This window comes from Corvus hawaiiensis, chromosome 2, assembly GCF_020740725.1.
Source record: "Corvus hawaiiensis isolate bCorHaw1 chromosome 2, bCorHaw1.pri.cur, whole genome shotgun sequence".
NCBI classification, from domain to species: Eukaryota; Metazoa; Chordata; class Aves; order Passeriformes; family Corvidae; genus Corvus; species Corvus hawaiiensis.
In genome coordinates, this window is record NC_063214.1 from 86,450,330 (window position 1) to 86,463,531 (window position 13,202).

Below are 13,202 nucleotides of genomic sequence, written 5' to 3' on the forward strand. Positions count from 1 at the left end.
TGAGGGTGAAATCTTGGCCGTATTCTGCTAACAACAAAACTCACAGAGGTTGTTAATGATGCCAGAACACAACCATATAAGGCGTATTCTGATTGGTACAGAGGGGTAGTGTTCAAAGGAAAGCCTGAGTAGCTGAGTGCCAAAATAAGACTTAGAAGTTGAAAGATATTTTTGCTCACAGGCTCAAAACCCCAGTACAGTCAGCTAAAGGAAAGAACAAATAGGCTATCCATGGGCAAAATTAACCGAGACCTGCGACATTTTATTCTAGATGAGAGCTAAAACTTACTCTGCACTTTCCATTAATAACCTCTGCCTCTTTGAGCTTACAGAAAAAGAAAACCAGACAGCATACACTGGTGAGACAAAAAATTATTTACTGTTATAAACAAACATTACTGCCAGTATAACATTTCCCATTGAAGAAAAGATTCTCTTTTTCTCACTAATTTTTGCAATACTGGGCAAATATTTAACGTCAGTACCTAGGTAGGTATCCACTGCTTCTTTTCTAAGTACCATGGAAGAAGAGAATATCACAATTTAGCATCCAAACCCAGAGCTCTGTCACTGGGGAAGAGGCCTGAAAATTGATAGAAAGCTGGCACCAGCACAGAAAGCTGGTCACGGGAAATCTCTACGTAGTCACTTGCGCACTATTTCTGCCCATGGGTCCAAATCCAGCAGAAAGAACACCAGCTCCAGACTCAGAGCTCTTTGGGCAACCGGATCCACAATTTTAATGTAAGTCCTGATTTATTACCCTAATTCTACCTGAGCTTCTTACATAACTACATGGCTTCAGGATGCGAACTGGCTCATCCCTTTCTGGTTTACAAAAAACAACAGATGAAAGTAGAGCGTAGCTGAATACATAAATATGCCCAGAGTGCATCTTCAGGATCCTTTCTATGGCATTTTTTTCATGGAAAATGAGCATTCTTTTGAAGAAGTGCTGAACTAGCAAAGATAATAGCTGCAGGCTGGAAAGCCACAGAGGCCAACAGCAGCACAACCGCCCAACCAGTTAAACTGTTCTCCTATAACAAGAGCACAATATAGATTTGATGGAATGGGGTAAATGCATGACTAGGAATAAGAAGTTTCTTGGCTATTATGGATCTCTTCAGATAAGAAAGTATGTATTGACTGTTTGACTGGGGAAGCTTCATGGGACACTTTTTTCTCAAAGACACCAATTGCCATTTTTGCTGTTCTAATTGTTATGATTTAGTAGAAACTGTCAAACAGCTCAGCAAGACACAAAACCCAGACAGAACATGCACTTTGCCCTAAAAACCTTGAAATCTAAATGAGACAAGCAATGCTGTCCAGACCTATAATGTACTAATCCCCCACCAAAAGACATTAAGGTCAAACATTACAGTGCTTTTTGTTTGTTTGTTTCTAAAACAGCATTTAGGTGGTTGATTAGCATTGTAGAGCAGTTACTCCATCACTTATATCATTTGTACTTCATATACTCAGTATACAATGAAGGTATAAACTGCTTTAGAAAGAAAAGTATGTGTAGCAAGCAACAAAATACCTCCTTCATTTTAATTGTATGACCACAGCAAGGTTTCATTTCCTAACATTCAGCCTTCACATCTATACTGGTTTTAAGCTATGTTTTAGAAATACAGAAAGCACAAACACTAGTCAGAAAAATAAAATCTGAACAAGTGTACACAAAAAGAATAATTTTTATTGGGATCTTCTTTTTTTTAATATTCCCACACACACACTATTTTTGAAATTAATTTGGTTTGGGGTTTGTTTTGGATAATTTTAGACCAAAATAAATATTTATACATTTTTAATCATTTCTGCATACATTTCACAGTAAATCCAGAAAATATGCCATTTTAATGGTCACACTGAACAGCTAACTACCAGGAGAAATCAAGCCTGTCCAACCTATACGCGTGCAATTTCAGTTAATGCAAACATAGCAAGAGCTATAGGCTAAGCATGTGCAACAGTAACAGCAAAGTTAAGGACACTAAACTCCCTTACATGATAAGGCAAGCTTGAGGTTTGCTTTGATCCATAAGAGATGAGTTGTAAAAAGCACTTCTGTTCACTTCTGTTCCCCTGCTCAGAAATGAAGAATTCCTTTTGCTGCATTATGCATAACATCATTACAGACAAGGTACAAGTCAAGAGCAAGTGGTTCAGATATCCTACCAGCATACTAAAATAGCAGTGGGACTATAAAATTATTTAGGTACTATATTACACAGCTCTTCTTTAAATACCACTTACGCTGCCACATTTGCCAGGAATCTTTCTTTTTAAGTGTTCTAAATGTAAAGTTTCTGGTATCTGTTCCCTGGGGGCAACTTCAACTAGAATAGGCAGGTTGGTACAGCAGATGACTATCTGCTCCGTACAAACTAGGTCTGATGTACTCTGTAGTGATAAAAAGCTCCTTATCTGTTTGGATTCCAACCTAAAGGCAATTGCCATCCAGGTCTTACAGTGAAAGATAATGTGGTGTAATTAAAACTCACAACCTACAGATACAGCGTGCCAAACATCACTTGCTTTAGTCAGTACTGGACATTTTGGTTGCAAATTTACTGTGAAGATTTTTGTAAAAGAAGAATAAATCCTGTTTAGGCCTTTCCCTTTCCTTTTAACATTCACAGCCTCTCTCTCTCTCCCTCTTTCTCTCTCCCTTTCCCCCCACCTCCTTTTCTCTTTTCAGATACACTAGCGAGACACATTTAAAACACTTCATGAACATGGTCTATATATAACAGCCGTGGTTTTTGCATCCACTTGCAAACTTTCCCAAATTTATTCTAGGCACTTGAAGAATGACAGTTCAAACATTCAATGGAGATTTACTCAATTTTAGCAATAAAATTTAAAATCCAATTTCCACTTAGCATGCCAAAGCCTCGCACAATTTTTATGTGCTATTGAACTGGGTGAACTGGTAAATTAAACTGTGATTGAGAATGTTCTCAAACAGTGGGACGCAGTTGCCTCTGGGTATATGTGTGGTAACATTTTAGTTTAGATCAGGATGCGCTACTAAAGCAAATCTCCCAGTAGTTCCCACTTCCTGCACTTTGGTTCACATCATGTTTGGAATGTGCAAAATGAATTCCTTTCAGATAAAAATAAACCTGGAGGAGCAGTCTCAGTCTCAGAGGGTATCTAATGCACTTTGACTGCTAATGGGCCTTCTGTCTGCAGAAGTAAGCTAGAGCTAGGCAACAGTAAAACTGAAATGCAAAGACTTTGAATGCCAGTGTGGATGTGATCCTCAGCAGCAGATGTTTTCTGCCATAGATCTGTTCTTATTGGGCCTTCTCCTAATATAGGCATTTCCTAAATTGTCAAACCATTTCCTGGCACACTTTTGGCACTCCACACACATGCCATCCAGCACTCATACAAAAATTTCCCAAACCAGCTTGGGAGTATAAATATTCCCAGGACCATTTTCAACAGGCACTTTTTCATGCAGTCATCTAATTTCAGAGAACGATGGAATTTATTAGAAGCAACATGGTTTGTTTTCTAGTCCAGCAGCAGAGCCTGGGAACATTTTCAGGCACTTCTAATTCATTGGTATAGTGGTCCCTCACTACCATGCAGTTGTTAGTCTCTCATGCAGAAACCAAAGAGTGGACACTTTGGTCTCCACCTCCTTCCTCAGGTCCTTCAGGCAAAGGTAAGAATGACTGCTGCAATAAAGAAAAAAGGAGCCATGTGTAGAGCACCTCATGTCATATTCAGCTATTTTTTTCAGTGTTTCTATTATTCTTTCTCAAATCAACACTCTCTGACAAACTTATAGCTGTTAAGTCACTCTGTTAGTTGCTGTGACAGAGGTCAGTTCAGTCCATTCAAATATTTTGACTTCACCGTACAGAATTACAGAATGAAAAACATAACCAACCATACTTAAGAACTCGGGGATTTTCAAATGGGACTTGGAGTTATCTGTGTCCTCAGAGTCCTGTATGGACTAATCATCCTGCTCACGTCAGAAACAATACTGAGTTTTCAGTACACAGGCTTGCAAGACTAGCAAACTTCTACTAATTCTCAGTGGTCCTTCCGTGGTAATCAGGAGCTTCCCATTTGCATAGGCCTTTTTTGAAAGGTCTGAGCCACACAGATGTTAACACCCAATGAAAACCTCCCCAACTGGTAATACTCATTTATATTCACACTTTAAACTGTCTCCACACTGCCAAGGTTTGGTCTCATTATGACTCTCCTGGTGCCATCATGTATCACATCCATCCCACAGTCCTTCATAGTGCCCTATTTAACACTTCCTCAGCCTTTTGCCCAAAAGTGAGAAGCCTGACCCATCTCAGCCTTGCCACAGAGCGCTGTATCCCCCATGACAGCCTGCTGCTACTCACCCTGCAGTCACCATAGTGGGCTCTCCAGGCCCTTGGTTAAGTGCCTCAGATGTGATGCCTTTGAGATGGCACTGCAGACCTCTTCGTTTTGACAGACATTTGAGATGGACAGAAAGAAGAATGGTCTAGAGAGCTGAAACATATACTACATATCACGAGTCCCTGAGATCGTTATTTAGTTTTGTAACTTTGAATAACTAGTAGAGTTCTAGGAAGCATGGGATGGGATTTGATATGCTTTTTGAATCACATAAATGAAGTTTGTCAGCTTGACGTAGGGGCGCACTTTCAGCAATGCCTGAGGGACTTGGGAGCACAAGTCCCACTGACTTAATTAACGAAGCACATTAAAAAAAATAATGAAGGTGTTCATTTCCAAATATTTAAACCCAGGTTGAAACATAGGTGGTTTTCATTTAATTATATAGCTGACATTTGTTCATCCTGTGAAAGATAATGTCAGCATTTAACTATCTGTTAGCTGTTTTTATAACTCTCTTAATAAATTATCTTGTTCCAATTTTTTCCTTTATCTGTACTACCACAGTTACTGAGAATTGATTGCCATAGAGGCAGCTTATTTTTTGTATAAAGTACTTGATTTAGTAGCAGTAGTTATTTAACAACTAGTAATTATTTTCATTATGTGCTGGCTGCTTCTCATATTTATATTTTGATGCTGCTGCAGGAAACCCTTTTCTATTTAGATGGGGGAACCTATATATTTATACAGCCAGGAGATTCTGACCCATAAGCAGGTCTTTTCTATTCAGCTCCTAACCATTCATGAAAGAATTCATTAAATTTCAAAAGAGAATAGGAAAACAAACTGGCTTCTCCAGAGTAGCAAACGGTACAATTACAAGAACTCTATTTCAAGACAGACATAAAAAGCAATCATAAAGAATAGTAAAAATCATACTCCAGATGATTGTTTCCCATCCAGATGATGGGAAACAATAGGCTCTGTATTGTGTATATACTCACTTCTTCATCTTGTAGACTGATGACAATACAGGACGTGAGGCTGGAATTTAATCTGGAAGTTGTCATACATGACTTCAAGGTCATTATTATCTGTTTAATCTACTGAAGTACTAAAACACATTTATGCAAAACTACGTAATCCGTTAAGAAATGCAGGATAGTGAGACCACCCCTCATGTTACTTGTATACTTGGGCAGAAACACAGGTATCCCTGGGTTTGCCATATCATTATAGGACATTGCCACATTCCTCCAGAGGACAGTTCAGAGCAGAAGCCAAAAAAACCCTATGTCAACCTGCAAAACATTAGAAGCGTTTTTCAGGAGGCCCAGATGCAATTCCATGTGAGGACAGGAGGGGGCTGGAACAAAAGAGGAAAGAGGAATGCTGTTCTTCCTCCCCTTCCTGTGGAGCACAGCCCAAGTTGCTTTGTACTGCCCCTTTATGAAGGCTCAGCCTTTCTGCTGCCTCTGTATGGGAGAAACTTTACAGAGGCCACAGGAGAGACACAGGTTTATATGAGAGATGCAAGGCTAGCAAAACCAGCACAATGCGGCATCTCTCGGTGCATCTGTGTGGCCACGCAGACACTGCCTGCCTCCACGTGCCTTGGCCAAGCCCAAAGCAAGCATGGAGTTACACCAAAACCCAGAGGGGACACAAACTGTCAGCTGACACCAGAGGGCCTGGGCCTGCTGCACATTACAGTTGTAGACCTGTGTTTTGTTTGCTGCAGTAGTCAAGCTTAGACAGGATGTAAGCATGTCCTAGATACGCTGTTTCCATTTCCTGTTTCAAGGATGTACCATGTCCTGAGTTTTCCTACAGAACTGTGCCATGGGAAATTAGGAAGCAACTTAGCTCACTACATGATGTAGAGCATATACAGCTATTTTGCATCTCCTCTTGACAAACTGGATTTGTTTGCTTGTTCTGCCTTTCTCAAAGTTCAATCATTCTGCTCAGCTAAAACTCCCTTAAATACACCTCAGTTTTATTCTCAATGTAGACTGCAAGATTGCAAAAGGGATGAACAGGAGGCTTTGCTGCATCCAGACCTATTTGAAACTCAGCAGTTTCCATCCTCAGATTTTTATCAGTGTCCTCGGGTTTAGTTTCTAGGGGGTTGTCTCTCATGAAACTCAGTTTGAACTCCAGGCTTAAATAAACCAAAATAGCTCCAAGTGTAGCACAGTAAGAAAAAACCCTGAACCTTGGCATGTTAGATATATGTGACCATAAATCAGTCAATATTCACTCAAAATTAGCCAGAAGTTTATTTGAAAGGTTCACAACTTTAGCTAACCTTTATGACAAAGCTGGCAGAGTTTTCAGAATGTGTGGGTGCAGGTTTTATAATACAAGCTTTCACACCTCAAGTCATCACCTGCACTGTGCACTCTGTACATGCATTATAAAGCAAGCTCTGGTTCTGGGCTCTTTTACTATGAGATAAGACAGATACTCCAGCCCCTTGGAGTTGAGTTACATCTCTGAAAAAACATCCTGCTTAGAGCATTTATATGCTCTTCTTAAAAGAATGACTTGAATTTGCAATGAAATTCAAGCTTGTTCAGTGGATCATAATTCTCAGAACTTCAGACTTGCTTGGTAGACCATAATTCTCAGGAGCAGAGTGTGTATTTGGACTGGCTTTTTTATATAAATATGCCAACTCCAGGAAAAGGAAATAGAAAGTTTTAAAACTAAAACCAACATCACAGATTTCATTTGACTGCAAATACTCTTAGATATAAAGACTATTCTCTAAAAGCATGATGATTTCAGTTAAGTCCTTACTTTAACTTTCACGTTCATTTTTCTAGAGAAAATTGTTTCATTTTCAGAATGAACTTGCCTTTGCAGCTGCTTTTATGCCTGCAGCTTTGTGTAATCTGGAGTTCCACTTATTGAAGGCGGATGTTCTCTTGAGATTGGTCTCTCTCAGTTCCACACAACACCCACTTGACATTTGCTGAGGACAAGAAATAAGGCAAAGGATATAATATGGTTAAAAGTCAAAAGCTATAAATACTTTCAGCCTTTGAAACATTCAGCATCTTAATATGGTTACATACAAAGTTCAAGTAAAAAGCACTCAAGGTTCATTTTTCATGTGCTTAGTTTGTGCTCTGAACTAAAATAATATTCAGAGTTTGATTTGCTGATCATTTAATATATTTATGAATAGATATCAACACTGAAATGTGAAATCAGATTAATGTCTCTGCATTAATGTTAGGATTTTCACTGCTCTTGTAGCAGTTTCTCACATTGGCCAAAAACTACTCTAATAAATCTTTTATTTTTTCACAAACTGAGATGGCTGTTAACCATTCACCAACACTCAGATCTACAAATAGTCAAATATCCATCTTTTGTTCCTCTTAAAATCAAAATAATTTAGGCATCTTTAAATTTAAGTCCCTTAATATCTTTCTGGATGCAAACTCTCAGTTCCTGAATAAAGGTAAGGAGAAAAATAGTGAGGTTGGTAGAGTCAAGCACAGAGAGGGAACCAAGGCTAAGTGCAAGAAAGTCGTGGAGCACTGACAAATGGATTACATTATCACTGTTTGCATAACATGAACATTCCCCTTGCACACATGCACAATATGCAAAAAAGAATGTGAAAGATGGTCAGCGGTGCCTATTTAACCTTGGTCCCAATTTGATACCAATTTACCCTGCACCCACAGTGAAAGGGTCTTAGAGAAAGTGGCTAGACCGCAGATGTTTAAAGGCAGAGCTACACAAGGCAAATAGCCAGGGAAATTCTCTTGGGCCCTAAGGGGAAAAAAAGATAGCACTCATCTAAATTAGGTGGAGGTGTAAGTCATCCAGCAGGTGGGTGTGAGGAGGGAGTGGCTCATGCCTAAGTCTCTCCCTAAGAACCCAGCTGTCTACTGCCAGCACACTGCAAAGGTATTTAGGTGTCTACCACCCCTTCCAAGAAATTCAGTTTAGGGTCTATAATGCATCTAAGGTACCTACCTGAACTTTCGGTGTCATGGCCATCTTTCAAAATATTCTGGGAAAAAGAAATATCTTTTGTCCCTACATATTGTCAGACTCAATTCTTGAATTCTGGTACAATGTGGGAAATGATGGGCATTGTTTGAAGGGTAAATAGAAGCATTATATTCTTTGTGGTGTTAAGTAAGTTGTGCAACTTTGCTGGACTTGTGCCAGAGCTGAGCTCCAGTAGTTTATGGAGGAGCTCTGTTAGTTCTTGTAATGATAAAGCAGGCTAAATGAAGGAAGCATTCCTGTTTCTGGCAGGTACATTCCAAAACTGGCTGCATAAAATCTACTTCTGTGCAGATTCACCCTTGATAATATCTGAAAAAATATTTTTTTGTCAGCTACTGTATGTGTCTTTTCACTGGGTGAGGGTCTCTCAAAGATTCCTGGAATGTCTGGTCATGAAGTGACAGACCAAAGCTATTTGATCCCTCCATTCTCCTGTTTAAGATTGTACGTGCCATATTTAATACCAGTGATAAGATCGTACTTTCAGTTAAGCCGTGGCCATTGTACTTGAGAGTTAAGCATTTAACCACATAGTTTGTCTGGAGTGTTTGACAGCAACACTGCTCTTGGAAAGAGATTTCTGACAGAGATATTTTAGCCATCATTTTTATTATGAAACCAGGCTAGTGTCTCTCACTGAAAGCCATGCTAGGAAAAAAAAAAAAAAATTAGAATGAAGACGGTGAAAGGAAGTACACATCCAGTAGATGGCTGAGCAGCAAAAACCCACAGAGCTGAATCCCTGAGCAGCTGTTTTAGGAAGAAAATTCCTGGGTTTACTAATAGTGACTCAGTTCCAGTTCCTGTAAACGTGGAGAGCCCTACTTCAATTAGTCTGTCAGTGTTGTAAATTCAATAGCATGCTCACAGCAGGTCAAATTGACATAATGTTAAAACACAGGTCACTCTACTATGCTAAGACTCCCAGTGCTACTGACACTAGCTGAGATGACCTGGTGCTTGCATACCAGCAAGTGACACATTTTTAGAATAAGTCTCCAATATAAAGGGCTTTTGTGAGGGGAAAAAAAAGCTAATTAGTTACCTCAGCAGAGCAGTAGGAGGAATAGAATTCATTGTTTCTGTGAGACCACGAAAGTGCCTGTAAGGCTTTTTTTTTGTTTGTTTTTAATATATCTATATTGAAGCAATTTTTTCCTCAGTCTGGGTATGTGCAGTCTAAATCATTTTCTCCATATAGTAATTTTACTCTGCTGAGAGGCAGCATCACCTGGGGAGGGCTAAAGAACTGTATAAAAGCGAAGTCATTTTCTATGTCCAGTTTTTTCACTTAAAAGCTTGATAGTGCCCCTTTTTATCAGACTTTGTTTATTTGTTTGCTTTTGATTTCAAAGACTTTTTAACATATTTGGACAGAAAAATGAAAACAGCAAGGGTTTGATAATTGCAATCTTTTGCAATCAAATTTATGACATTTATAAATATAGATGCATGGATTAAAATTCCTAGACAATGGAATATTGTTATTGGCCAACATCCTAGGCTGCATACCTGGTATGCTGAGGTATAATCAAGCATTGGGTAGGGTTTTATGTGTGAAAGCAATGCTTGACTGGATTTAAATGGTTTTGATTGGAGCCGATATGATGCATAGTTGGACATAATGTTCATAATTGCCTATTTTTCTTGGCAAACAACAAGGTGCTTGATGATTGCTCTCTGAAATGTTCACATCTATTTCTTTGTGAAGTGTACCACAATTTAACAGGAATTCTAAACAAGTGTGTGTTGTAGTCCTCTGACTTTGAGAGAATGCACTCCTTATTGACTTAATGTCCTCATTACAGCAGAAGTGAATGTCTCCTACGTCAAAGTTGAATCTTGATCTGGTTTGAATGGCAATTTCCACAAATACCTTTGCTCTTTGTATTGTACTCATCTTTTTTCTACACACGCCCTAATAACCATCACCAAAATTCAGTCAAAACTGCAAGCACTCTCACGTGTGTTTCTCAGGCAGACTATTTTATCTTTTTTCATTGGTGTTTGACACAATCCAGAGGAGGTGTTTAGAGATAGGCATCACAGAACTCTAATGACTCCAGCCAATTTTACACAAATGTGCACATACACACACATTTTTGCTCCCCAAGACACAGCTCTGCTTCAGAAAGGCTAATGTACGCTACCTTCCTTGCAAAACTTCTTTCCAGGTTTAATGCAGAAACATTTTCCAGACAGGAATTAAGAGAAAGACAACTGTAGTCCTCTTCAAGCAAGGCTCCTACCATTGCAGTGACCCTGTAGAAGTACTTACAGGCCCTCTACAAATGTTGAGTATTCAGGAAGTCTTGCCTGTTCTGTTTTATTTTAGGTTTCTTTCAGAATGATCTGAGGTCTCTATTGTGTTTATTCACATTTGCCTCCTTGGATGTACCTCACAATGCTGTGATAAGAGGATTCCTCATTCACATAAATCTGCCACCTGTAAGATAGTGAAATGACTGCAATCAGGATATATGATCATTTTTTCCCCCCAATCCTCTCTGATAGCAGCTCTCAGTACTATTTGTTTCATCTCTCTTTTACATGCCCTTTATTTCACTTACATTGATGTCCTTAGTCCATGCCAGCCTGCTTTCTTGATCCCCTGCTCCAGCTTCTTCTCCCAGAACTGAAAAAACAGCTTACCAACTGTCCTACCCAATTTAGTACAATTCACACATTTTTCCCTGAGTTTGGACAAATCGCAGGTGTTTCCAGAGAGACAATATTTCACAGACCTTTGAGTTGGCTTGCGCACGTAGTCGTATCAGTCAATCTTTGATATAAATGCGAGAGCCCCAGTAGACACAGATGTCAGAAAGGATTCAACACCATAAGAGACTGCTCATGTGCAAAGTTGCTTGAGGAGAAAAGTTCCACTCAGGATTTGGTGGGACCTTGGCACTGAATAATCAGATATTACACATCTATTATGCTTCTCATAATAAGTAGGCAGAAACTCAGCATCTCTCCCCTACCTTCATAACTTAGAAGTTGCCACTTCCAGGGCAATGTGTCACAGGGTTTTGATAATTTTCTCATTTTTCATACAAGAGAGGCTATGGGGAGAGCTGACATGTAAAACTGCCCCTTGAGCAGAAGTGAAAAACCTGCCCGGCTGGAAAACCAGATCTCCTGTTCTTATGAGAGAGCATAAGACATCACGCAGTCCATCTCTTAATGAGACAATCAGTCTGAGCATCAGAGAAAGCCAAACATTCCTCAAAAAAAAGTCATTAAATTTCTACTGCTCTAATGCGAGGACTTCCTGAAGACTCTACCCTAATGAAGAGAAAGCAAGCAGACTGTGAATTTTACAGCATAAAAAGCGTCGGTCTAAAATGATGGAGGAGACACCATTAGGCTCCTGAAAAGATGGCAGTCAAAAGCAGTATTTCTGGACCATTGCCGGCTCACGAAGAACTGGGAGGCATTGCTGGCTGGGGTGCAAGAGCCATAGACTGAATGTCCCTCTGTGTTTCCCAACAAACAAACTTGCTTCCACACAACCCAAAATGATGAGCTGACAGAGGGAAATGTCTTTTTTGTCTCCATAATATTCCTCTTTTTAGGCCACCTGTAGGGAAAGAGGAAAGTCCCTGTTGTGTGGGGAGGAATTATTTCTTCAGCTAGCAGTGTGCTGGTGCCCCAGACACCATTTAGAGTATTTAGAGTGTGCATTTAGCTTTGCTAGAGTTGCTGCATTTGTGGTACATTCCTCAGTAGAGCTGGGGAGAAGGAAAGAGTTCCTAAAACCATCTAGTAATATAATTTCTAGTCATATAGCCAGAGAAACTTCATGAAATTTACTTATGGTAAAGCTGAAATTCAAACTATAATCTAAAATTCAGCAAATTTCCCTTTAAAAGACATGGACTTCACAGCCTTTCCATACTGGGATTTGGGTGATCTGAGATAGCTCTGCTCCAGTAGACCCTAAAAGCAATCAAATATTCCCCCACTCATTTGTCATATTTTTAGTGTGTGATAAATTAACACACTGAGAAAATTGAGCAAACCACGTTTGCTAGTGGTTTTAGACCTGCTTTCTTAAAGAGGAGTAAGAAGCTGTGCAAATACACTTGCTCCAGTGTGGTAAAGATGGTTGCAAATCAGATGGTTCAAAGCTAAGAGTGTCTACATGAGTTTACCACTGATTTAAGTTAATTAGTTTAATGAAAAGGTACAGATTTGCATAAAGATGAGCTTTCACCTTTCCTGCTCCCAAACAGCTGTGCTTAGTTCTGTTTTATGGATAAAAGGCAAAGGAGGAGAAGGAGAGAAGTGTCTTTGAGATAATCTTATTGGAAAGAAAGAAAACAAATGTATGCTGTGCTTACTCCAGCTAGTCTCCACCCCAGGAGTAATAGTTTGAAGTGAGCTTTTATATAAACAATAAACAAGTTATTCCTGGAGCATTTGCTTTGAGCTAAGACTGTGTGTAAGGGATTGGCTTTGAAATTGCTGTCAAAGTATCTACCTTTCAAAATTAGACTTTGCATCTCAGGTTCATTAAGATAGCCTTGAGCAAGAGTCTTTTATTCAACCTTTCTTTAAAGGTATGAAGCGTGAATTTGATAAGCAAAAATAACTTGAGTGCAGAATGTCTAAAAATGGAGGAATTAACCACAGTGATGTTTATGCAGCCTAGGAATGGATTTCAACACATCTCTTTAACACCTATCTTCTTGCGGTAATCTCTCCTTCCTGTTTGTATACTCTGTTCAAAAGATTAAAATTAAGGCTTCAAAATGGGGAAAAGATAAAATGGGATCTCTAGT

The 13,202-nt window shown here is 39.3% G+C and overlaps 1 long non-coding RNA gene across 1 annotated transcript in view; it reads left to right on the plus strand.

Moving 5' to 3' along the window:
• Window positions 1-680: 680 nt before the first annotated feature.
• The window catches only part of LOC125321684, a 52,116-nt gene continuing 39,594 nt past the window's right edge, over window positions 681-13,202 (plus strand). The window contains exon 1 of the long non-coding RNA XR_007201645.1: window positions 681-744. This is a non-coding gene — a long non-coding RNA (uncharacterized LOC125321684). The remainder of the gene's footprint in view (window positions 745-13,202) is intronic.